This window comes from Chenopodium quinoa, unplaced genomic scaffold (assembly GCF_001683475.1).
Source record: "Chenopodium quinoa cultivar QQ74 unplaced genomic scaffold, ASM168347v1, whole genome shotgun sequence".
Taxonomy (NCBI): domain Eukaryota; kingdom Viridiplantae; phylum Streptophyta; class Magnoliopsida; order Caryophyllales; family Amaranthaceae; genus Chenopodium; species Chenopodium quinoa.
Genome location: NW_018743863.1, coordinates 1265297 through 1291740, shown reverse-complemented (window position 1 = coordinate 1291740; position 26444 = coordinate 1265297). Strand labels below are relative to the sequence as shown.

Genomic DNA, 26444 nt, shown 5'->3' with positions numbered 1-26444 from the left:
AGTACTTACAGGCGATCAAAGAAGAGGCTGGGACACCTGAAGAATTTCATCTAAGTCAGGTGCCTAGATCCGAGAACAATCAGGCGGATGCGCTCTCCGAACTTGCATCATGCGCCTCTTATGATACACCTAGGTCTCTCTTTTGGGAAGTTATGGAAAAAAGAAGTTTTGAAGATCCCATTGGAATAATAGACCGAGGCTCAACCTTGATGGACGACATCCGGGCTTACTTAACAGACGGCACCTTGCCGGATACCTACCCAGAGGTGGTCGCAATGAAAAAGCGTGCGGCAAATTTTGAAATCCACAATAGAGAGCTTTTCAAGAAAGGCTAACTCCAACCTTTTTTGAAATGTGTTACCCTAGAGAGGGGATGAGAGGTCTTAGAAGACTTGCATTCGGGCTTCTGCACCTCCCACATAAGCGACAGGATCCTAGCAAAGAGAGCCAGGCAACAAAAATACTTCTGGCCTACCCTAGAAGCAGACGCTATGGAGATGGTGTAAAAACGTGACAAGTGTCAAAGGTTTGGCAAGCTCATACACCGACCGGCCACTGATCTACGGTCATCCATAGCCCAGTACCATTCGCCAAATGGAGCATGGACATTCTGGGTCCGTATACGTCTGCCATAGGCGGACGGAGGTATATTTTGGTTGCTATCGACTACTTCACCAAATGGGTAGAGGCGAAGGCAGTCAAAGGCATTAAAACAAAAGATGTTATCTCCTTCATCTGGAGAAATGTCATCACTCGGTATGGGGTACCCATGTCTATGGTCTTTGACAATGGTCCTCCATTTGAGACGCCTGCTCTCAAGAATTGGTTGCGAGACCAAGGGATCTCTCTCTATTTTGCATCAATCGGCCGTCCCCAAGCTAACAGCCTGGTTAAAGCCTTATACAAGTTAATATCTGATGGCATCAAAAAGAAAATTGAAAGAGCTGGCAGCTAAAGGTGATCATTGGGCAGGCCAGGCTGGGCCAAGCTTCGGGCCGGATTTTTTGTGCCCAAACCCGCCCAAAATGTTCGGGTCGTGCGGGCTTTTTGGGCCATTTTCGGGTCGGGCCTAAAAAATCAACTAAATATACAGATAAAAGCATTCCCATCCCGTCATAAAAAAAACAAAATCGGGTCGGGCGAGGCCCAACCCGATTTCGGGCCGAAAATTTTTGCCCAAAATCGGGCCTTTGAGAGACATTTGCACAATCAATACTCTGTAAGTACTTGGTGTAAATTCGGCCAATAGACCGGCTGCTCTCAGAGGTGCTAGACGACTACTAATTGAATTTGACCCTCAAAGGGTAAAGGAAAGGAAATAAGTCTTTGATACCTTCAACAGTCGCCTTCTTCTCCTTCTCCTTCTCGAGCCGACTGCCCTCATGGACGGCTGGGGATTTTGGAGGTGGGTTCATCCCTGGCCTTGAGGCCACGTGCTTCCTGGCCCTCCCAGGAGTCGTCACATCACCAGCCGCATGTTTCCTAATTTTAGGATCTGACTGTGAGGAGGAGGAAGGCTCTGCTAAGTTTTCCTACAACAATAACCACAATAAGTAAGAAGTAGGCGACTGAAAAGCTAAATGAGGCTTGTTCAAAGTTGAAAGAAGTTCACCTTGGGCGCCTGCAAAGTAGGCGACTCTTCTGTGACCGCTTGCCCAGGATGGTCGAGCGGTACTAGGCAGCAGCTTTCTTTAATGCCGAGAGCTTTTCCATGGATTTATCTGCAAAAGATGAATCAAAGAGATAGTTTGACACAAAATCAACCAAGTCCTACAAAACACTTGAACATGCGGTCAACTACCTCTCGGCATCTCTTCGCTAAGGCCATAGGCGACCAGATATGTCCCATCGTATAGCCAATTATATTTGGAAATGTAATTTTAAGGAATGAACTCCCTTACCCCAGTCTCGGAGTTTGCTTGTATATCCACTTTAAAGAAGCCTTTGTCAAGGATCTCTTCTCTGGCTCTACGAGGAACAGGCGGCAGCTCAGATCCGCCTGTTAGGAAAGGTGGGTTCCTGTTCCACCTGTTAAACTTTTAATTCCTGACTGTGTCAAGGCTGGAGACAATGTAGAAAGTGTTCCTCTAATCTTTCCATTTTCTCTCCTTCCCCAAAGTCATCATATAGCCCTTGTGGCTAGACAACTGGTACTACACTAGGCGAAAAACCTCAATCCCCACTGGTTCAAACCACATATTCCCCACCGGTTTTGAACCGATCTTGATTTGGGGGATGCTAAATCCCCAAAGATTTCCCACCGGTTCAACCAGTGGCAAAAATAACTTTTCGCACCGGTTTTGGAGTAAACTGGTGGCAAAAACATGCGATTTAGCAAATAGCTGGAGGACTTTTTGCACCGGTTCTGGTTGAGAACCGGTGCGAAAAACCACACTTTTAGCATCGGTTCTTGATTTGAACCGGTGCAAAAAGTAGCTAAAAAAATTTTTATAAAACTTTTAGCACCGGTTCTTTTCCAAAACCGGTGCTAAAAGTGCCCAAAAAAATAAAAATAAAAAAAAATTGCATTTTTTTTAACTGAAATTGTACCAAATACTTATATATATTCATAATATTCATAATATCCATAAAACACATATATTTTCTTCAATAACTTGTAATATTACACTTTAAAAAACTAAAAAAAAAAAATGGTTCCGATAGCTATATGCTGCCTGTTTTGCAGTTCTGGCTGGTGCATTTTGCTACTTGTTGTAGGTGCTGCCTACTGTTACGAGTTACAGCCTACTAGGTATGATCCATTATCAGCCGAAATCTTCCAATAGCCACATAATGCAATCTCCCACTCAACAAACCTATTCCATGGTACAAATTCATAGAAAATTCCAGCATGGTGCACTCCCACCTGTAAAAGACTCTTGAGGTATTAGCAAATTCTTAATTTATGAAGTTAAATTTTGCAACATAATCCACAGAACAAAATTACCACAATATATCTTAACAACACCCCCCACTTCACCCCCTGTCGAAACAATAAATTATTCACCTCCGGTCACATGAGCTTTTGAGAGCCCGATCTGGTGCAGTTTCCTCAAAAGATATGTTTTTCCAAGGAACAAAGACGGAATTATTATTTTTTGCGATCTTACGTTCATTAAATGAAGTTTTTTATTTAGTGTTAATGTGTATCCATCATTTTCATCTATTCCATCTAGCTACTTAACCTTCTAAAATGGTGCACTGTTTTTATCTCCCACTTAATAATGCCTTAATTACTAGTTTATTCCAGTGTTCATTTGTTAACACTAAATTTCAAGAGATGGTGAAATAGCTCCAGCAAGATACTTCAGCTCTAATTATTATGTTTAAGTGCATAAGGTAAAGAACTGCCATGCTCACAGCAAACAGACAAGTTTTGAAAGCATGAGAATATGTTTCAACTTCAAATGTACAATTGAGACATAATAAGACTACTGATAGTATAGTGTGTATAGCATCTCATGTTTTCTCATTAATACTCTTAATAACATCATATTGAAATTTGTTTCATGCTTTTGCAATGAAACTCTAATGAGCACAGTACGTAGAATAATCTTGATTCATTAAAGAGTACAAAAAGAGAATCAAAACTAGTATGACGGTAGCAACATAGTAACAAAAGGAAGAAAAAAATATACGGAGTAATACAATTTCTCACCATAATACATCTCAAGCCTATCAAAGAAACCCTTACTAACACATTTAATATAGGCAACATTTCATGCCTTTCAACCACACAAGTAACAATGAAACACTCATTAAGCCAGAGATCTATTGAGAACATAGAAGTACCTGTTGACAGTCCCCCTACCATGCATACTTGCCAATGAGGTTCAAAAACAGGAAAAGCAGCAAGCCAACCTGCAGTGGATTTTTGTTTTGAACTGACATTGCCCCAGGACGAGTACTATACCCCCAACGAGCTGTTTTCACTGTTTCAACATAGTCTGACCTGTCAACAAAAGACATGATGCGTAATGTGAGGCAACAAAAAGTATAATACCAAGTCCAAGAACACTAAATTGCACAGAAATTAAAAGTGCATATTTGATTTAAAATAAAGTTAAAAAGCTCCCGTAAAAGCAAGCTATTAATGAGGGAAATATTAAGCCAAAGAAAGATGCTCATAGTAAGAGATTCAAAGAGTTCAAACAGAAGACCCATAATGTAACTAATAATTCCTTCCATGTTTACAGTATTTTCCCATTGAAACTGGAGAAGGGTGCTTGATAAAAGAGGAGAGTCAAATTGTAGTAGGTGACTTCCTATAAAAACCCTAATATTACACATACTTTAAGTAACCAGAAACATCAATGATGCAAGAGTAATCCCAAAATAAAATAAAAAAATGCATATTAGAAGGAAACAAGCAATCCTGAAAACCTATAAGAATCAAAATCAGCTATTGTAATTTTTTGAGGTTTGCAAGTCTCGAGAAGAAAAGTCAGAGCAAACTAGCTCTAAGTCATATAGTAACACATGTAAAACAAAGATAAAAGAAATAAATAAAAAAAAAAAAACAAAAAATTCAAGAACATAAAATAATAATACATGAAAAAAAAAAAAGCCTCTTAAAGGGGAGGGGGGACAATATTGAGAAATGGGAAAGGGTTTCACTTGCCATCGTCACGGATGAACCCTTGATGCCAAAGTAGGGTCACTTAGAAACCCTCAGACACACTCCTATTGAATTCCTATCAAAGGTTACCGTAAAAAATATCAGCAACAATCTGGCTAAAAGTCTTCTATTAACAATTGTGAAAACTGAAAACACCATAATCCATATAGAATCTTCATATAGGTAAACACCACTATTCACCTACAGGATTTAAAAAGAAATCATTAGACGAGAATTATTACACAAAATACAACTCTTCCACAAACCAGTCAGTACTTCCAATTGTTTTCTTTGCTATATGAAGACTATGCAAAACAGAAGGGGTACATGTATATCAACAAAAGTCTCCTTTGCTGGTAGGAATATCTTGAACCTCACATTGAGGGGTTTTCCCTCACATACTATCTTGCCATTTATCTTGTTTTAACTTCATGACTACTTAGTTCAATCATAAATTGAAATAAGGCCTGATCTCAACACTCCATAATACAATAAACAAAGCGCAAAGGAAATTCAAAATTCAGAAGATTCAGAACACATTAAATTTTCTACTATCAGAAAATATATTGGAAGAAAACAGTTGTAATCTCTTGTGAGTCCGGTCAGATTAGACAATGACCAGATATCCTCTCAGTTTTCCTTCCATTTCCATATTTCTCATTTGCAAGGATACAAACCCATAAATTTCTAAGCATTTTTGTATCATTATACCAATCTAGTTATAACTCATTATGTTTTGATCATTCATAAAATGACCTTTAAAAAAATTGGACCAAGACAAGAACCCCCCAAAACTCAAAGCTCAGAAAAAGAAATAAGAATTGCAACAACCAGACACAGCATGAAGTATATCCTATTTGGATGCAAAGGCCAAAATTTACCAGAGAAACTCACCTCTACTGGCTCTAACTCTAGATGTCATCATATTTTGAACAAACACAAACAAGAATTAACGAGAAATGAGAAGAAAATACTCACTTGAGCTTGGCCATGAAACTGTCAACAGTTTCATCTTTCTCCTCTTTCGAAAAATACCAAAGCACACTTGGAATGACAAAATACGAAAGCTTGCGACATATAGGACAAGCCCTCAATGTGGAATTAACATCCATTCCAGAGGTTGGTGAGCTGTTTCGCCAAAACCTGATGCAAGTTATACAAAATGGGTGGTCACATTCTGATAGCAAACCAAACTTTCGCTCAGAGGCTGCTGTCTTAGCGAGCACACGTTCTAAGCACACATTGCACTCTATCTCTTGATTGTGTTTTAGTGAAGGAACATAGGAGTTTGTCGCTAGGTATTTGACCCAAAATCTAACATATTAACTTCGATAATACAACAATGAAACCCCAAAATCTAAAATAAATTCAATTATCTAATTAAAATCAAAAAAATTAATTAAACAATTCCCCACCCAGCCCGACAGCCACTCCCCAACCCAGCCCCGACAGCCACCCCCTCCCCCTGCACCACCACCGAAACCACCCTCCTTCTAGAGCCACATGAGCGCAATAGACCCCCCGCCCTAGCCCCACCAACGAAACTGCCCAAAACTTGAATTCCCCAACCCAAAACCACCCTAACTCCCATCCCTTTCCCCACCCAAAACACCCACCCCTTTCCCTGACCCAAAACCGCCGTAGACTCGAAACCACTACCCCTGAAACCATTCTCCCACCCCCAGAATTTGTGAATTTGTGTTTTTCCTATAAAATAAAATAAATAAACTACAATTCACAAATTAGCAACCAAAATTGACTCAATTATCAAACTAGACTCCAAAAATTACGTTAAATTCTTCGACTTTCTATAACCAATAGTTCAATTATCCAACTTCGAATAACCCTAAATTGAGTATATACTAACAATTAAATACACGATTAACACTTGTTTGGGTCCAATTTAGTCAAAATTGGGCCTAAGCACTAAATGATCCAGTTAAAAGCCCAAGGTCAAGGTTCAACTCTCCAATTGCACAAAAGTCAAAGGTCAGCCCACAAAGCATGCCAATTGGGCTAGGGCCCAATCTCACCATGTATGATGAGGTATAAAAGCCATCATATTGACACATTCATACATTCACGTTCAGATTCATATGCTCATTCTTGCATTCAGAAATATTCCACAAAAGCCTCAAGCTACAAACTCTCTTGCATAGTGTCTTCCTTTTACACATTGTACTGACTTTAGCATCGGAGGGGCCTTCCTCGGAAACACCCCCGAGGCTAGTTTACGTGTGTTCACTGCGCAGGAAACCTTCGGCCCAACACAACTTGGACCGAATCCAGTCTTCTCCATTTCAGCGGACCTTCGGCAAGGTCCCATTGTTTTCAACCGAAACAATTTGGCGCCGTCTGTGGGGAAGACTTTCAAAAATCTTTAAGCCAAATTCCTAACCAAGATCATCTTGCAATTATCTTAGCAGCCATGGCTAAGAACCGCAAGAGCAAAAGCCTCCGTCAAGGAGCGGGCGAAAAGCCTAAAACCCCTACACCATCGCCCTCGCCGGACCGGAACTCTCCCAAGGGTGCCGGCTCGGGGGGGAGATCATGCAAGGAGGATTCCCTATCTCCCGTAATGCATGACTCTCAATATAGGCCGGACCACTCTCGGTCTAGCAGGGGTCAGTCTGATCATAGGACATATTCAGTGTCCCAAAGCCAACCATCGGCTGCGCGGCCTCATTCCCACACTCGGCCGAGGACCCCTTTGACGGGGCCCAGTTCGGAAGAGGTGGCAAGAGCGCTGGCAGTACTCATGGAGGCAATGAGGGCACAGAATATGCCACCGCCTCGTGATCGAACTCCTCCGCATACCCGGCATCAGCGGAGGAAGTTAGACCATGACGGTGGGAAGCTTCCTTCCTTCCGGGAACTGGAAGAGTGGGAGGAGGATTCTTGGAAAAATGAAAAACAGAGGAAAAAGAACCCTCAAGTATTTAAAGGATCCTCATCCTCAAGACCAGAGGCGCATAAGAGCAGCAGCTCAGCTTCTCGGCCAGAATCTACTCGCCGAGAACCTGAGACTGTTCGCAGAAGCGTCCTTGACCGACTCGGTGGCCAGGAACCGAGCGTGCGTAGTCGCCTCTCGTTCCCTGCAGCCGAGGCCCAGACTTCCCAGCCAGGGACGAAAACCACTCCTACCTCTCTAAGAGGGCGGAGCGCGGTCCCTTCGGCCAGGAACAAGGGCAAGGCCGTTATGCTACCCGCTAGTTCACCATTCGAGCAATGGATACTGGAAGAGCGCGTACCCACGGTTAAAATACCGTCGCATATCACATATGACGGGACCACGGATCCGAAGGACCACGTGGCCTCGTATGAGACTCATATGCATCTTTGCCCCAGATCCGAGGCGACTTGGTGCAAATATTTCCCAACCACTCTCAAGGGGGTCGCGCAAGCGTGGATCTCCAAGGGAGTAAGGCAAGGCTCCATAACAGGTTGGGATGATCTGTCCTCCAAGTTCAGGAGCAAGTTTTCCACGGCAAACCGCCGAGAGAAGACTACCGCAGAGCTCATGAGTCTGCAACAGGGGGAAACCGAAAGCCTCCGAGACTACCTGACCCGTTTCAGTAACGAGTCATCAAGCGTCTCCCAGCTGGACCAGGGGTTAGCTGTTTTTGCAATGCAGAATGGCCTTCAGCCAGGAAAATTCCTAGACTTCATGGTCATGCATACCCCGCAGACCTTGGAGGAAGCTCTTAGTGCTTCGGATAAGTTCATCCGAGCCGAAGAATGGAATAAAGCAAAAACCCAACCTCAATCCGGGGGAGGGAAACAGAGGCAAATACCCTTGTCTGAAGGCCAAGGCCATAAGGCAAAGGGAAAATCAAAGGCTCCGGAGCCATCTTTGGCCAATGACCTAAAGAAGGACAGGTTTGCCTCATACACAGGCAGATACGAGTCCTACACTCCGCTCTCTTTTCCACGCGCCAAAATTTACAGTGTGACGAAGGAGGAGCAGAGTTACCGAAAGCCGAGACCACTCCCAGAGTGGTATCAGCGAAAAAATAAAAATCAGTGGTGTGAGTTCCACGAGTCTTCGGGCCACAACACTGAGGAGTGTATCCAGCTGAAGGACCAGATAGAGGACATGGTCCGGAAGGGATACTTGAAAAAATACATCGCGGATCACCGCGAGAAAAAAGAATCCGAGAGGCCAGCAAAGGACCCTCGGCAGGACCTTGATTTCCCCCGGAAAAACAGTAAAAAACCGGAGGGGAAATTCCCTCCGATCAATGTTATCTCGGGAGGAGTATACTCTCGGAGGGAGCACAAGCGTCACCTTAGAGCTTTGACTCACCAGGTGAACAACGCTGACATTCAATCTCCCCAGTCGCCGGTGCCGAACATGACGTTCACAGCCGCCGACTGCCGGGGGATTACGTTCCCTCACGAGGATCCGTTGGTGATCATCGCCACGGTGGCCAACCACGACGTTAGTAAGGTCCTTGTTGACGGTGGCAGCGGAGCAAACATTCTGTTCCGAAAGGCCTACAATCAAATTAAGCTGAAGCCCAAGCACCTTACGCCGGTACCCTATCCGGTATCCGGGTTCAATGGGGCTTCAACTTATCCAGATGGGAAGGTGACACTTCCTGTCACCATCGGTTGCGATGAGGCAGCCCGGAACGTCATGATTGAGTTTTTGGTCATCGACGCTCCTTCAGTGTACAACGTGATTTTGGGGAGACCCATAATTCACGAGATCCAAGGGGTCGTCTCAACTTATCATCAGCTGATGATTTACGTCTCAGACGCCGGCTTCCCCGAAAGGATACAGGGCAACCAAAAGGACGCCCGAAGGTGCAACTACCTCAAGCCATCCAGTAGTCGCCCAGATGACGACAAGGATGAGGAGGAGAAAGAAAAAGAAAGAGAGCCAAGCACAAAAAAGCCGAAAGGCCTAAGTGCTTCGGCCCAAGGATCTGTGCCCAGAGAAAAAGGTCCCGAAAGGGAAAAGGTTGACTCTTCAGCTGAGCCGCAAGACTCAGAGAGCCAGCCGAAGAACACAAAGACTGGGACACCTGCTGACATTGGCAGCAGACCAGATTCTGAAGAGTCCAGTCCATCGGCAATGGACATGGACCAACAGACTGAAACAGTTGAGTTGGCCGAAGGAGATGCTGAGAAATGTGTAACAATCGGGATGGACCTTGATCCTAACACCCGTTGTGAACTTATTCAGCTCCTTCGGGATAACAGAGATGTGTTTGCTTTCTCGGCAGCTGATATGCCCGGGATAAGTTCAGACCTCATCTCCCATAAGCTTAATGTTGACCCAACGTGTCGACCAGTTAAGCAAAAGAAGCGGAATTACTCCGCCAATAAGAACCGAGACATCGCAGCCGAAGTCAAAAAATTATTGGAGGCAGGGTTCATTGAACCTTGCCAATATCCGGAATGGCTGGCAAATGTGGTGATGGTTCAGAAGCCCAATGGTACCTGGAGGATGTGCGTTGACTTCACGGACCTAAATAAGGCTTGTCCAAAGGATTTCTATCCCTTGCCGAGAATCGATCAGCTAGTCGATTCGACAAGTGGCCATGCCTTGCTTAGTTTCATGGACGCATTCTCGGGGTATCATCAGATCTTTATGCACCCCGACGATCGAGCCAAGACAGCATTCGTCACGAACGCTGGGGTGTATAATTACAAAATGATGCCCTTCGGATTGAAAAATGCGGGGGCAACCTATCAAAGGCTGGTGGATCAAGTTTTCGCCGATCAAAAGGGCCGAAACATGGAAGTCTATGTTGACGATTCGATCGTCAAAAGCAGAAAACTAGAGGACCATGTAAAGGACCTGGCTGAAACTTTCGCCACCTTGAGAAAGCATCAAATGAAGCTGAATCCGAAGAAGTGTGTCTTCGGCGTGAAGTCAGGGAAATTCCTGGGTTTCATGGTCAGCAAAAGGGGGATTGATGCCAATCCCTCTAAAGTCAAAGCGGCGCTCGACCTTCCTGAGCCGAAAACGAAGCGGGATGTTCAGCGGCTCACCGGAAGAATGGCAGCCCTCTCGAGGTTCATTTCCAGAGCTTCGGATAAGGGGTTACCCTTCTTCAAAGCCCTGAAACTCCCGAAAACAAAAGAGCTTGTTTGGGAGGAAGAGCAAAAAGATGCCTTTCAACAGCTTCGGGAGCATCTGGCTCAACTCCCAACGCTGGCTAGCCCAGCTGAAGGAGAAACTCTATACCTATATGTGGCCGTTAGCCCGGCCACCATCAGCGCAGTATTGCTGAGGGAAGAGAGTAAGAGTCAACAACCGATCTATTTCGTCAGTCATACACTGACAGATGCCGAGACCCGCTATCCTCTACTCGAGAAAGTTGCTTTCGCGGTAGTAGTAGCTGCTCGGAAGCTGAGGCCCTATTTTGATTGCCATCAGATAGTGGTCTTAACTGATCAGCCGTTGGAAAAAGTTCTCGGCAAGGTTGAAAAATCCGGTAGGCTAGCCAAGTGGGCTTTTGAGCTCACCGAATTCAGCATCAGCTACCGTCCGAGGGCTGCCATTAAGGCTCAAGCCCTGGCGGATTTCTTGGCCGAATGCTCATACCAAGAAGTGCTGGACAGTGAAAAGAAAGTCTGGACCGTGTTTACGGATGGGTCTTCCACCGAAAACGGTTCGGGGGCAGGAGTAGTGATAACTTCTCCCGAAGGCAAATCCTTTGAGTATGCACTAAAATTTTCTTTTAAGGCCTCGAACAATGAAGCCGAATATGAGGCAGCAATCGCCGGCCTACAATTATGCATCTCCTTGGAAGCCGATCATGTCTGCTTAAAAACAGACTCCCAGCTAGTTGCATATCAGATCAGTGGCAGCTATGAGGCCAAAGAGCCCTCCATGATAGCTTATCTTGCCAAGATCAAATCAGTCATTGCAGAGCTGAAAACTTTTGAGGTTCAGCTGATCCCAAGGGGTCAGAATACTCAAGCCGATGCACTCTCCAAACTTGCTAGTTCATCTTTTACCGAGCTGAACAGGTCTGTATATGTAGAAGTGCGTCGAGAGAGAAGTGTCGACGAAGCACCTGAAGTGTGCTGCGCTGACCCAGAGCCTAGTTGGATGGAACCCATCTTAGCTTTCAAGCTTCGGGGAGAAACTCCTGAGGATAAAGCTTTGGCCTCCAAAATGAAGAGAACCAGCTCTAGGTTCATTGTCTTCAGGGGGGAACTCCTGAAAAAGTCCTTCTCAGCCCCATTGCTGAAATGCGTGGGACCAACAGATGCAGATTATATCCTACGGGAGATTCACCTCGGCATCTGTGGGAACCACATTGGGGGAAGAACCTTAGCCCACAAGGCATTGAGGGCTGGATATTACTGGCCCACCATGATCGCAGATGCTAAGGAGCTGGTTCGGAAATGCGAAAAATGTCAAAAATATGCTCCAGTTATCCATCAGCCAGCAAGGGATCTTCAGCCGATCCTTAATCCACTCCCGTTTGCCCAATGGGGACTGGATATATTGGGACCATTTCCAGAGGCTGTGTACCAGAAAAAATGGCTGATAGTTGGTGTCGACTACTTCAGTAAATGGATCGATGCCGAAGCAGCCTCGAACATTACAGAGCAAACTGTCAGAAAATTTATCTGGCAGAATATCATCACTCGCTTTGGCATCCCGAGAGTATTTGTCTTCGATCATGGGAGGCAATTTGACAACTTACCGCTGAAGCGATATACAGATCAGTTCGGCATAAAACTGGCATATTCAGCAGTATGCCACCCGCAGAGTAACGGACAAGCCGAAGCAGCAAATAAACAGATCTTAAGTGCCCTCAAGAAGAGGGTGGAAGATCAAAAGTCCAAATGGCTAGAGGAGCTCCCTGAAACCCTTTGGTCCCTTCGGACAACTGAAAAAGAGGCAACGGGCCACTCACCTTTTGAACTGGTGTATGGTGCCGAAGCCGTCCTTCCAGTGGAAATTGGCTCAAAGAGCCTTCGAGTGCACCATTTCTCGGCTGAGAATGAGCGACTGATGAGGGAATCTCTCGATTTCCTCGACGAAGTAAGAGACTCAGCTCGAGATAAAATGGCGGCCTATAAGCAGAGAGTCAGCAAATTTTACAACCGAAGGGTCCATGCAAGGCCTCTCAAAATTGGAGATCTTGTCCTTCGGAATGCTGCTGCAGTTCAGAAAGGCCGAATCCATGGGAAACTCTCAGCTACATGGGAGGGACCTTATGAAATTTATGATGAGCTTCAGCCAGGGACATACCGACTTCGGCAGTTAGATGGAACTGAGTTGAAAAATCACTGGAACGCTGATGTACTGAAAAAATACCATGTGTAAACCCTTCGGGGCAGAACAATCTTTGTAAGTACATTTTGAACTAAAGAAAGGCCTTGGAGCCGCCATTTATATAAATATTTACAACTTTTTATCCTTTCAAAATTTTCTTTGTTCTATCTACTCTTTAAGGGTTTTTTATTCAGCCTCGTCCGAAACCTTCGCCTTCGGGTAACTGGGTTTCAGATTGCTGACAAAACTCGTCTTTTTAAAGAACACCGGTCTTTCAGCTGAAGTCAAACTTCAGTAAGATTTGTTCTCCAAAGACACGAGTCCATGGACAATTCTGGGATATTGCCTTAACTGAGCCCTGTATCCCAGAGAGCCATTATCCGAAACATTGCCTTAAGTTGGCCCTGTGTTTCGGGTATCCATTTTTCAAAGATAGACAGAAAATCAAGGATAACAGCAACAGTTGAAAATTTTTAAATCAGCCTCGTCTGAAACCTTCGCCTTCGGGTAACTGGGTTTCAGATGGCTTACAAAACTCGTCTTTTTAAAGAACACTGGTCTTTCAGCTGAAGTCAAACTTCAGTAAGACCTGTTCTCCGAAGACATTAGTCCATGGACAATTCTGGGATATTGCCTTAACTGAGCCTTGTATCCGAGAAAGCTAATATCCCAAGCATTGCCTTCAGTTGGCCCTGTGTTTCGGATATGCGTCTTCTTTAAGAACGCTGGTCTTTCAGCTGAAGTCAAACTTCAGTAAGACTTGTTCTAAAGAGGTTAGTCCCAGAAAGCTAATATCCCAAGCATTGCCTTCAGTTGGCCCTGTGTTTCGGATATCCAACTTTCAGACAGTCAATCTTCAGTAAGACTTGTATCCCAGAAGCATTGCCTTCAGTTGGCCCTGTGTTTCGGATACCCATTTTGAAGAAGTGCAGAAATTGCTTATTCAACTGAAGTCATACTCCAATTTCTGGGGGGGCAAGAAGCACTCAAAGCAACTATGTTCGGCAGAGTTGAAGAAAAGAAACAGTAAAGCATTCAAAAATAAAGCAACTGAAGAAAAGAGCATCAAAATAAAGCAACTGAAGAAAAGAGCATTAGATTAATATTTCATGCTCAAAAATTGAGCTACAAGTTCAATAATTCAGTATCGGCAGCCGCCCACAAGCGGAAAATAACAGCTGCCGAAATACGTACATAAGCAAAAAAATAAAACTGCTGTACGACAAGGCAAGCTGAAGCAAAAAACAAGGCAAAAAACTCAGAAAGCGGCAAGTCTAAAGTTAAGCACATGATGAACCGCAAGATTCTGAAGACGACTGCCCGAGTTCCTATGCTTCAGCCTGAGGATCAGACTGATCAGCGTTGAGCCCCATGGTGGCCTCAGCCCCAGCAGCAGAAGAAGCGGGCTTTGCACTTTGCCGAGCCTCCCTTTCCCTCTGCTCAGCTTCCAACTCCAGTCTTTCAGCTTCCTCTTCGGCTTCCTCAGCCTTAAGAATTTCAGCTTCGGCTGGAGTTGCATACTTCATGTGAGGGTCTTCGGGATTCTGGACCCACTCAGCACATTTAGACCAGTCCAGCTTCGGCTCAGCATGAAGGCAGACTCTTCGGCATACTCGGAATCCGTTTCTGAAACCCATCTCATATTCCTCTTGGGTATAAACACGGACTTTGAGTAAAGCCTCAGCATCAGCCAGCTTCTTCTGGGTCTCCTCTAAGTCTTCCTTGGATTTCTTCAGCTCATCAGCGACTTTGGAGGAGGAACCTTTCAGCTCATTCAGCTCTTGCTGAATTTGGAAAGCCTTTGTCTGAGCCTGGGCCACTTCAACTTTCTGGATCAGCAATTGATCCTCAGCCTCTTGGAATTTAGCTCTTTGGGCTTCAGCAGCAGCAGCAGCCTCTGAGAGTTGGACGTCTTTGGCCAGGAGCAACTCTTCAGCAGCCATTCGGCTGGCTTCAAGAGCCTCTAGACGCTGCTGCACTTCAGCTTGTGCAGCAGTTCCTTCTTGAATTCGGCTCTCAACAGCAGCCTTGAATTTGGAGACGTCCACTCCCATATGCTCCTGGAGGAATTTTTCCCCTTCCATCAGTGGGGGAAAAACTTCCTTCTCCATAGCATCGCAGAAGGTTTTCAGGGCTTCGGCAGCTTTTTTCCCGTACTCCTCAACCTCCTGCTGCTTCTCTTCAGCTGCTGCTTGCTTCAGCTTAGCAAGCTTAACTTCCTCTTCAGCCACCTTCTTTTCGTGCACAGCAGCGTCTACCCTATCTTGTAGGGTATCTATCAGCTCTACAGTGAGAGTCTGATTGTGCACGAACTGAAAACAGGAAGACAAAAATAAATAAAAAAAAAAATATATATATATAAAGAGCTGAATTTCGGAGGAAATGAAGGAAAATTACCTGCATCATCAGCAGCTGGTTAGACCTGGCTGGGTCAGGAACTGATCTGCTGGATTCGCCCATCCCAGCAGTGGCCTTCAGCGACCAGATCCTTGCCCTGTCTACTTCGGACATGCCAGCAAAATTGCCGAAGTAGGCTGCAGCTCCTTCTCGGTTTTGACCCCATATGAGGTCCCAGATGTGGTCTGGGATTGGAATTCGGGGGGCCGAGAAACCCATTTCTCCAGAATGCAGAGTCTGGAAAGAAGGGAAGGATGACGATGGAGCTTGATTAGCTTTGGTTGTCTCAGCATCATCCTTCTCAGAGGAGTCAATTACTATGACCTCCTCTTCTTCAGGGGTGAGGACGAAAGCCTCAACCTCTCTTGCGATGTCTGCCGTGAAGCCCTCAGCGCTGGACATCACGGCATCCTTATTTTCGTGCTCATCAGCACTCTTCTTCATTTCTTCTTGGACCCCTCCCTTAGGTTCGGGAGTTCTCTGATCCACCTCCATCTCAGGAGGTGGCGGAGGGGTCTTTTGAGGAGATTGGGGTGTTGGCTGGGGAACCCTCGGCGATCCATTGCCTTCCTCAGGTTCCCTTATTGCGACGCCGATGGTCATCGGCCTCTGCTGAAAGTCATGAGGGTCGATGATGGCCATCCTTCGGCGCCTTTTCAGAAGGGGCTGCTCGTCCATATCTGAGTCTGAAGACTCTTGTATTTGGTCTTCGGGACGAACAGGAGCTTTGCCTTCTCTGTGTCTGTTACTCTCTTAAGACTGTAACAGACAGGGGGGAAGAAGAATGTGAGTAAAAACAAAAACAAAAAAAAAAAAAAAAAAAAAAAAAAAGAAGAAGAAAAAGTTGTCTGAAAGCTCACCGAGGTCTTCAGCAAAGCCTCGTCTTCTTCAGCTGCTCTAGCTGCAGCTTCGGCTTCAGCAGCTCTGGAGGACCCTTCTCCTCCTTCGCAAGCCTCGAGTACCCGTGCAACCTCTTCGGCTGTGCGGGCAGCTTCAGCTTCTTCGTTCAGCAGCTGAAACCAAGGGTCTCTCTTCTTCCACCAAGGCTTCTGCCTCTGATACAGAGCAACAGCCTCAATTTGGAAGTGGGAAGAGTCCAGATGAACTTCCCTATGCCTCGGCTCAATGATAGACGGGGCCCGTTCAGTTACAACTCGCTCTCGGTTAACACCAAGACGAGCGTAGTTAATGCCAACGTTGGTCTCGTCCCGCTCTGAAAAAAGGAAAGGGGAAAGTTTAGCTCAGATATATCGGCACAGCATAAAAAAAGCAAAGCGAGAGAAGAAAAAGAGGTAGTTAAAAAGCCTCGGCCCCAGCCGAAGAAGCTTACCATCCTTAAACTTTCGGCTGAGGCCAACAGCTGCTAGCATGTTCTCTTGGAAAACGTAATGCGTATCGGGGAGCCAAGTCTCCGGGATATGCTGCATTCGACCACTTCCCCCGGGTTCGGCAGCTTGCCGAAGATATGTTGCTGATCCAGGTTCGGATCCGCCCCGTTATCTGCGGGGGGACCTAGACTTCCCATTTCGGGATCAGGCTCAGCTAAGTACCGGGGAGCGCTGAAGACGCAAGGGTGGCCCGGATCTGTGGGTGCCCTAACCCAAATCCATTGACCTCTCCAGTCCTTGTCTGAAGAGTCATTTGGCCACATGGTCAAGTATTGGGGCCGGGACTCAATCCGGTACCACCCAGAACCATGGCTTCCGTGCCCACTTTGAATATTTGGCACTAGCCGATGGAGCTTTCTGAAGCAGTGCAGGTTCGGCACGTACTTGAAGAACTTGCAGACCCATAAGTATGTCATCACCCTTCGGATGCTGGTGGGGGTTAGCTGACATAGGGAAATGTTGTAATGGATCAGCAAGTCTCGGACGAAAACGTCCAAAGGGAACCTCAGCCCGTACTGAAGTTGTCTCGTGTACACCCCCACATACCCCGGGGGTGGACGATGGATTCTATCGGATGCTGAGGGAATTCGGCACCAATATCCATCAGCTTCAAAAATGCCGTAATGCAACTCAATTTGCTCGGCAAATCGATATTGATCGGCGTTCTCTACCCACCATGAGTAGGGGCGGTTCTTTATCATGGCCGAAACGACTTCGGCATTCTCCCATTCTGAAAACCCAGGGAGGATATCCCAAAGGACAGCGGGAACTTCATCATCCCGTCCAGAAGCGCTCGGCTCATCCGTTCTTTGAGGAGGAGCCGAGGAAAGGGGAGTCGCCCTAATCCCTTCAGCAGGGTCAGACTCCGGCCTTCGACCATTCCAGGTCCCAATCCTGTTCCTAGGATCGGGAATCGGCCTTGCTCTTCTTGGAGCACGGGCTCTACCTCTAACTCCTCTTGCCATGGATTATTTCGAAGAGAAAAGTCGAAAGAAAAGGGGAAGGAGTTCGAATTCGAAGAAAAATAAACTGAAATCAAAGGAATTTACCTTAATCTGAAGCGAAAGTTGCCGATTTACGAGTTCGTAGTGGCAAGTCTCAGTTTCTAAGCTCAATGCTCGGGGAATTTGCGAAGTTTTGATGCGGGTTCTTGGTTTCTCTCTCGAGGAATTCTGGGTTTGTGTTGGTGAATAAGTGAGGAGAATGACGCGCCTCTGTTTATATCTCCAGGTACGGGATACGAAGAGTCTGTGCTTTAATTTCTCTTAAATACCCACTAAGTAACCATTAAACACATGTCTTGTGAATAAACTGCCCATTATCCGTCCAACTTCCGCAAATCATTAACCGTTGTTATCTCATTAATTACGGTTTAAATTCAAATTTTTGGATCAATTAAATCATTTACTTCCCTCCTTTTCTGAGTTAAATCAAACCCGACCCGTCATCCTTCCAAATCGGGTCTGGGGGGCAAGTTGTTTGGGTCCAATTTAGTCAAAATTGGGCCTAAGCACTAAATGATCCAGTTAAAAGCCCAAGGTCAAGGTTCAACTCTCCAATTGCACAAAAGTCAAAGGTCAGCCCACAAAGCATGCCAATTGGGCTAGGGCCCAATCTCACCATGTATGATGAGGTATAAAAGCCATCATATTGACACATTCATACATTCACGTTCAGATTCATATGCTCATTCTTGCATTCAGAAATATTCCACAAAAGCCTCAAGCTACAAACTCTCTTGCATAGTGTCTTCCTTTTACACATTGTACTGACTTTAGCATCGGAGGGGCCTTCCTCGGAAACACCCCCGAGGCTAGTTTACGTGTGTTCACTGCGCAGGAAACCTTCGGCCCAACACAACTTGGACCGAATCCAGTCTTCTCCATTTCAGCGGACCTTCGGCAAGGTCCCATTGTTTTCAACCGAAACAACACTAGATTGTCAAAATTAATATTAGATGATTAAAGAAAAAGAAGCATCTAACCTTAGAGATTGCTTCAATGGAGGCGAGAAAGCTCAGAAGCCCCTTCAATGGAGAATTTCGAGTACGCTTAAATAGAGGAGAGAGAGAGGAAGGAGTACAGCGAGAAACGCTTAAATGGAGGAGGGAGAGAGGAAGGAGTACAGCGAGACAGATATGAAGGAGTACAGAGAGAGAAAGGAGTACAGAGAGATTCGTTTTAATGGAGGAGAGGGAGAGGAGAGAGAGGTAGTGCAGACGAGAGAGGAGGAAAGATTGAGGAATTGAAAGAGAAAGAAAGAAGAATATAAGCGGTTTTTATTTTTTTATTTTATAACACTTTTCCCACCGGTTTGAAATGAACCGGTACAAATTACTCACTTTTCCCACCGGTTTTGTTAGAACCGATGCGAAAAACATACTTTTCCCACCGGTTTGGTTAGAACCGGTGGAAAAAGTCTTTTTCCCAATCCCGCCCATTTCTTTTCCCACCGGTTTTCAAGAACCGGTGCGAAAAATGCGGTGCCTATTTCATTTTTTCTACTAGTGCTAGTCGGTCCCGCTTGTTTTTGGGGTCTGGCTGAGGTAATGCATGGGGGGGAATGCTTCAAAGCTGGGGTCTACTTGATGCATTTCACAGCTGGTAACATAGCCTAATATGTTGAACCAAGAGTTTGGGGCCAGTTTCCAGACACCCAACTGGTATCCGTCGAAGATTCGCTCCACAGCCAGATGTAGAGGAAATCTTAGGCCTGCCTTAATAGCCGCCTCATAGTAGCCAAAACATGCGTCCCCGTAGCTGGACTTCTCTGGCCAAACTACAGTGTCCTCGGCATCCGGCGTGCATAGGACATAACCATTCCCCATGACATGGTCAGCTCTGAAGCTCCCAATTTTGTCCGTCATCATTTTCTGCCTGCTTGCGGGAACATGATGATAGTAGGCGGCATATTACTCTCGGCGGGTAGCAAACGGCTCCGCCCAATTTTCTCTTAATTCTACTGAGAAGGATTATCTCGCTGTCTGTAGCCGAGAGTGCCTCTTTTCAGAGTCGTCAGAGAACTTGCTGGAGGTACTTGGCTCAGAGTCGCTGGCTGAGCTCTCGGACCTAGCGTCCCCCTGATGGGCTAGATCATCAAAGCCCGGAATGTCATTTTGAGCCTCCTCCCCTAATTCTTCTAAAATGGAATCACTAGGGGTGCTTGGGGCGCCAGGCGGCACGTCAGATAATTCACTGACAGGCGCATAGAAGGAGGAGCTGTCTGAGTTTGTCGCCCTTGTTGTTCTCTTAGTTCTTGCCATGGTGTCCCGCACAGACACATAGACAGTCGGGCATGGGGCAGTTCGCAAAGGGTGATCCAGCAAGGGGCAGTCGGCACTCCTAGTTCTAGATTCAGCCGTCCCCGGTGACCGGCTAATCACTAACCTACGCCGTGCCGTGTGCTTTTGGGAAACCATTTTCAAAAAGAAAAAACAAAGAGAAAGTACGAAAGAAAAATAGGCGGTTACCTTTAGTCTCTGAAGATGAAGGTGCTTGAAAAATCTGCAGCGGCTGTAAGAGCAGGCGGTCTGGTAGTAGGCGGCAGTCGTTCTTTCTCAGAAAAAGACAAAGTTCTCAAGTCAAGATTTCTGTCTGAATTTTTTGGAAATATCCAAAAAATGATTGGGACATGCCCTACTTATAGTGGGGTGAATTTCAAGGGACAGTCAAAATAAAAATTAAAAAAAAAATTAAAAAAAAAAAGATGGTAAAAACCGTTGGCCAATCAGAGTGTGACACTTGTCACAGGCGCCACGTGGCAAGCCACATCACCTCTGTGAGGGGAAAATGATTAGGGGATTTAACCCGCCACGTGGTCCAATGAGATCCTGCCATGTGTCATCCATGTGGACCAACCAGAGCCCACCACATGTCACCTCGTGAGAGGTCCAAGGTGGACTAATCAGGCCACGACACGTGGCAAACAAATTGCCAACTAGGAAAGTGGCCTTTAACGGCCCAAATACCTAGACAAGCCTAGTCAGTCCTAGGTTTCTAAAACCTAGTACGGGGCACACATTACGAGATCCTATAAAAGGGAAGATGTCCCCCCTGAGGAACATCATTCAGAAAATCTAAAACACACGTGTACATTAATTGTTGAGCTTTAATTGCACTTCTTGAGAGCTAAGGCTCATATTTCGAGGCTATCTAAGATAGCCGGATGATCACTTCTCTCCTAAGAGGAGCCTGATCCCCCTTTACATTCCGCACTTTTTACATCCGAACACATTCTGACTTGATTGTCGGAGGTGGAACTCCCACCCACAGGAGTCTCCGTTGTTTTGCAGGTACAGGCGTCCAGAGGCCAGTCTTGGTGTTGCAACTCTCCCGCAGGACATCCAAAAAACCACGGAACACCATTCCTTTCACCATAACCAGAAGAAGATCAAGCTACAAAATCAGCATAGAGGGGAAGCAATCGTCGTCGCCAGAGAGCTGATGTTCTTGTCGCTAGAAGGAGACAACAAAAAGGAGTTAGAAGATCGCCCCCAAGGAAGTTGGGAAGGCAAGTTTTTTTTTCTTTTTTTTTATTTTTTTTTTAAGAACACAAACATGATGGGTTAACATGCCCTTAGTTTAATATATATTAAGCTCTCTTTAGAGATATGTTAAGCTAAGTGTCACAAACATATTTCAAAACCATATCTTAACTTTTGTAAAGATCTAAATTCATAAAAAATATTGTCTATAGACAATATGTTAACGCCAAGTCTTGTAAAAGGCTTTATTATTAATGAAAGATATTTTGATTAAACCGGCTTGCAATTTATTTCAATTCAAATTCTTTTGAAATTACCCACACAAATATAATATTGGACTAACCAAAATTGATATATGGGTAACTAATACTCCCTCCGTCCCATATTTACATGCCTATTTTCAATTTTCACGGATATTAAGAAAAATGAGAGATTCCTTAAATATTATCATTGGAAGTACAAGCACCCATGTGGGCTATCATTTAATAATGCAATAAACATTTACAAAAAATAAAAAGAAATTAAATGAAAGTTGTTTTTTCTCTCTCTTTTCTCTCATTTCTAGTAATAATCCCTCACCAATATATTACTTTCTCTCACTACATTACCAACAATGGCTCTTCTCCCGTATCTCCACCTTCCCCCATCCATCAACACCATCTAACCGCCCATACATCCACTTCCCTATCAAACACATTTTCTTAATTTAATCCTTGTACATGTACTACTATAACCCCATCACCTTTATCTTCTTTCTCCATTCACAAGCTTCAACTATGTCCAAGAAGAAACAGATAGTTACCCACCCAAACAAACCAACAAAACAATCAATCAATAATCCAAGATTCTCCCTCAATTTTTCTCTGCATTTTCTTCGATCTAACCCCATTTCTATGGATTGTAACTGAAATCCTCAAAAGGGTCGCCGCCGAGAACAACAAGCTCGCTTGAAAACCGCCGCAACAACTATTGCGACCAACTTATTCTTCATAGTTTAATAATTTAGTGAAATCAGTGATATAATCACAATTTGCAAGCCAAAGAACCAGATTTGGAATGTTTAAAAGAGTGAGAAAATGAACAATATTCAAGTTTTTTTTTATTTAATTTTATACAACCAACATAAGGTGAAATTAGTTAAGGGGTTATATAAAGGGGACAAATTAAAGCAAGAAAATCGAAAGTTTAAGCTAAAACTCGGATGAAATCGCAAGAAATGAAGAGAGAGAAGGAACAAAACCAAGGTTGAAGATGAAGTTTCTAGAGAAGTTTAGAGAGACAGAGAGAGAAAGTATTATTTTTGGAGTAATTATGTCAAAAAGAGAAGGACCAAATAACGAAAACCAATTCATCAGAACCAAGGGAGCTGCCCCTAATATTAATGCCAACTCAGTAAAAAATGGAAGACATTTGGGTCAATAAATAAGGGGGATGAAGGTATTTTTGTCAAAGATTATTATAGACTAAAAATAGAAAGATTCTCTAATAGGCATAACATCTTTGGGACACCTAAAATGGAATACAAGCATATAAATATGGGATAGAGGGAGTACATTTTTTATCTCAATTCACCGAGAACCAGGAATTGTAAGGGCAAGTATCATATGGTGTGAGACATTGGTAAAGACGTGGTTTTATATCCACTAAGAAAACCATCCATCCTCCCAAATTAATGAATCGCTCAATGATCATTTCAACCTCCCCACCAACTTTATTTATGAAGAATCTCTCTCTCTCTCTCTCTTTAAAATATGAGCATACTCACTTTCTATTTTTCTCTCTTAAAGATCAAAAGTTTCTTCATCCACCCAACAAAAATCTTCCAATGGTAGGGGGTATCATCAACCCGATTGAAGAGATTAACCTTGTTGTTCCAAAGGATCTTTAAGGCATTAAGGTGCAAATAATAAATAATGGAGAAGAAATTCACCACAAGCCAGGCCTTGCAATAGATTAACCTCGAGTTGTATTAGAGCAAATAGGTCCCTGAGTTACCCAGGTAATGCAAATGTCCCAACCACCACCTGACAAAGGACATATACACCAAATGGATGTGTAACTACATACATTGCAAACGCAATAAGTTAAACCGACGAATTTGTAGACGATGGGGAGACAAACTGGACATCACATAAGATCCTGATAAGGGGCGTGCCATCCCAAATGCCTTTAACACATACGGCAACCATGACTTGGTAAGAATTACATTCTCCTCAAGATTGATGTAAGCGATTTGGCCAACGTTAGTTACTCTGGTTTGCTAAGGCTGGGCTAAGGAAGTTAGGGTTATTTCTCCTTGCCCTAGCTCTAGCCAATGATTGACAAAAAGATTGATCACTTATGTTAGTGACTATTATCGAGTCAAGACAACTCAAGGATCGAACAAGGGAATCCACACTATCTAGTACAAGGGACTTTGAGATCAACTTCAACAACCGAGTCAATTGGTCATTGGTTAAGCTGAGCCTAGTGACAAGTAGTTTGAGGGCTATCTAGACATCCCAAGGTTGAAGAAGGATATCGATGACATCCCTAGCAATGTTTAATTCTAGTTGGCCGCTGATAAACATATTTTTGTATAAATATTTAGGGCTTATATTTTGTAAAGGACACTCGTTATAAGGATATATGTTCTTGAAGTATTCTTTTCTTATGTGTGTATATATTCCTATATTTTAATGAGGTATCATGAAAAAATTCTTATTAATCATAGCATTTAATTGACTCAATACTCCCTCTGTATTTTATTACTTGCTCCACTTTCAAATTTCTTATTAGGAAATTTTAGAAAATAACACCACAAAGTTCTCAAAAAAATGGATTATAACACCACAAAATTTTAAAATTTTATTATAACACTACATAAAAACCAAAAAAATTGATGTCACCACCACCTAACAGAAATCATCCAAAAAACCATTAGTGGGTCCCACAATACACACATGTCACCATTCTATTAAATTTAAAAAAAAATTAAAAGAAAAAGAAAAATAAAAAAAGAAAAAACTCCAAACCCTAACCCAGTGATCACCCTCACCACCGGCAACCCTACAACCCGTCACCGGCAAGCCCACCCAGCCACCGCACCGAAACTTCCTCCTTCACCTTCGAAACCACCACCTAACCACCGAAAAACCCAATTGCCCACCAGCCCCACCCACCATAGGTTCATAGCCCCCGCAAATCCCACCCTAGCTCCTACCACAACCATAAAAGAGGGTTGTTGGAGAGATTTCGCAATTGGTGGTTTTTGCAATTGGTGGTTTTCGCGATTTGGAATCAGAAAGAGAATGAAAAGATGGTGGGGGCTAGGGTTTCGATTGATGGTTGTGGTGGGATTTTCGGTAGGGCTGTGGTGGGTTTAACAGGTGGACGTGGGGTTTGTCGGGGTTAGGTGGTGGTTTCGAGGCTATGGTGGGTTCGGTTGGTGGACGATGGGCTGGTGGGCTATGGGGTTTAGTTGGTGGGTTTGGCTGGTGGGCTATGGGGGTTAGGTGGTGGTCCCGACGGCTAGGCTGGGTTGTCGGCGGTGGGGTCAAGGTTGTCGGTGATGGGGTGGTGGTTAGGTTAGGGTTTAAGGCTTTTTTATTTTTTTTTTTTTTTTTTTTGTTTTTATTTTCATTTTATTTTTTTTAAACCAATGTCTTATTGCCACGTGTTCATAGTGGGTCCTAGTAACAGGTTCCATCCAAAAATCCGTTACATGGTGGTGAAATCTAATTTTTGGGATTTTTTGTGGTGTTATAATAAAAGTTTTAGATTTGGTGGTGTTATAATCCATTTTTGTAGAATTTTGTGGTGTTATTTTCTAATTAATCCTTCTTATTAATCATAGCATTAAATTGTCTCAATACTCCCTCTGTATTTTATTAATTGCCTCACTTTCCTTTTGCAGCCATATTTTATTACTTACTCCTTTTCTTTTTTTGGAAACATTTAATAATATTTTACTAATTTCTTCTCTCTTAGTGGGACCCCCCACTATAATACTTTAATATTTTCATATTTTCTTTTCTCCCAACTATCATACTTTATTCTTCCACCAACCCCACTTCCTTCATATATTATTACTTTCTACTATTTCTCCTAAAACTCCGCGCATTGAGAAATTGAGCAAGTAATAAAATATAGAGGGAGTACTTCTTAAAATTGCCTAGCTAGAGTTATTAATTTATACGGTTCAGAATGTCATCAACCATACAAATTAGGAGGGCATTTGTTCCACTCAAAATTAAAATGTTATTGACCCGCATTGACCTTGACATGTTTAGGGGAGTTTGATCAAAGGGTTGACCAAATGAAGGATGCCTTGCTTTAAATGTTAGACAATCTTGCACTGAAAGGATCATCATCCAAGTGAATGTTGAAGATAATACCAGGTCCAGGTAAACAAGTCCAAAGTCAAGAAGGAGCAGCCTTTGTGCAGCTAGAGTAAAATTCAAATCAGCTACCAGCGCCAAGAAGAATGAACTGAGTAGCGGTTACAAGAAGACCATGGGGAGATATTGATAGGGCCTTTGCCTATAAATAGAGGAAGGACTTTAGAAGAAGGAAATCAACTAATCAACCAACAAAGCATTTTTATTCTCTAAGCTTCTTTAGCATTTTCTTAGTTTTCCCTTGGCTTAGTAGCTAAGCGATAGTTTAATTTATTTAGCATATATTGAAGATCGTCCGTTTGTTTCAATTCTTTGAAAATTGAGGTAATTCTTTTTTTTTTTTTTGTAGTACAATTGAATCCATGACTTTATCTTTTAATTAATGTATACATCTTTTGTTATTGATTATCTTATTCATTTCTTTGATGATTCAGCTGTTTTAAAACTTTTTCTAGGATAACCTCTTTACTTATTTGATGTGTTACGTTAGCGAGGTTATCAATTTTAAAACAGTAACAATCCAGGCAGCCCTTAAATATCCTATAATAAGATTGGAGATTTGACTTGTTGGTAAAGAACAATATTTACATTAACAACTCTCAACATGTTAGAGTATAACCCAACATGGACCCCAAAATGAAACTATTACCATTTTGTCTACTTATACTGTTCACAAAACATAAACAAAGTTTAAAATAATTGTTCACAAACTTTGACCATAAAAGGTGGTTGCCCGAAAAAAATGCATAAGTAAATAGTACTTATTCACAAAATTTCCTCAAATACATGAAATAAAAATTCAAAATTTTTAATTATCTCCCTCTATACTTGATTTGTTAGAGATAAAAGCAAACACTTGCTTTTTCATTAATTAAACTAATCACATAATGTACACAATTGTGATTTTCTCTCGCATATATTTTAAAAGTTA

At 43.6% G+C, this 26444-nt stretch overlaps 1 long non-coding RNA gene across 1 annotated transcript; it reads right to left on the bottom strand.

Annotated features, from left to right (window-relative positions):
* Positions 1-2609: 2609 nt before the first annotated feature.
* On the bottom strand, positions 2610-19095 carry LOC110686508. The gene is made up of 4 exons (XR_002504227.1): positions 18636-19095; positions 5597-5761; positions 3793-3952; positions 2610-2866 (listed from the first exon to the last, which is right to left on the bottom strand). It is a non-coding gene; the product is annotated as an uncharacterized LOC110686508 (long non-coding RNA).
* Positions 19096-26444: the final 7349 nt, after the last annotated feature.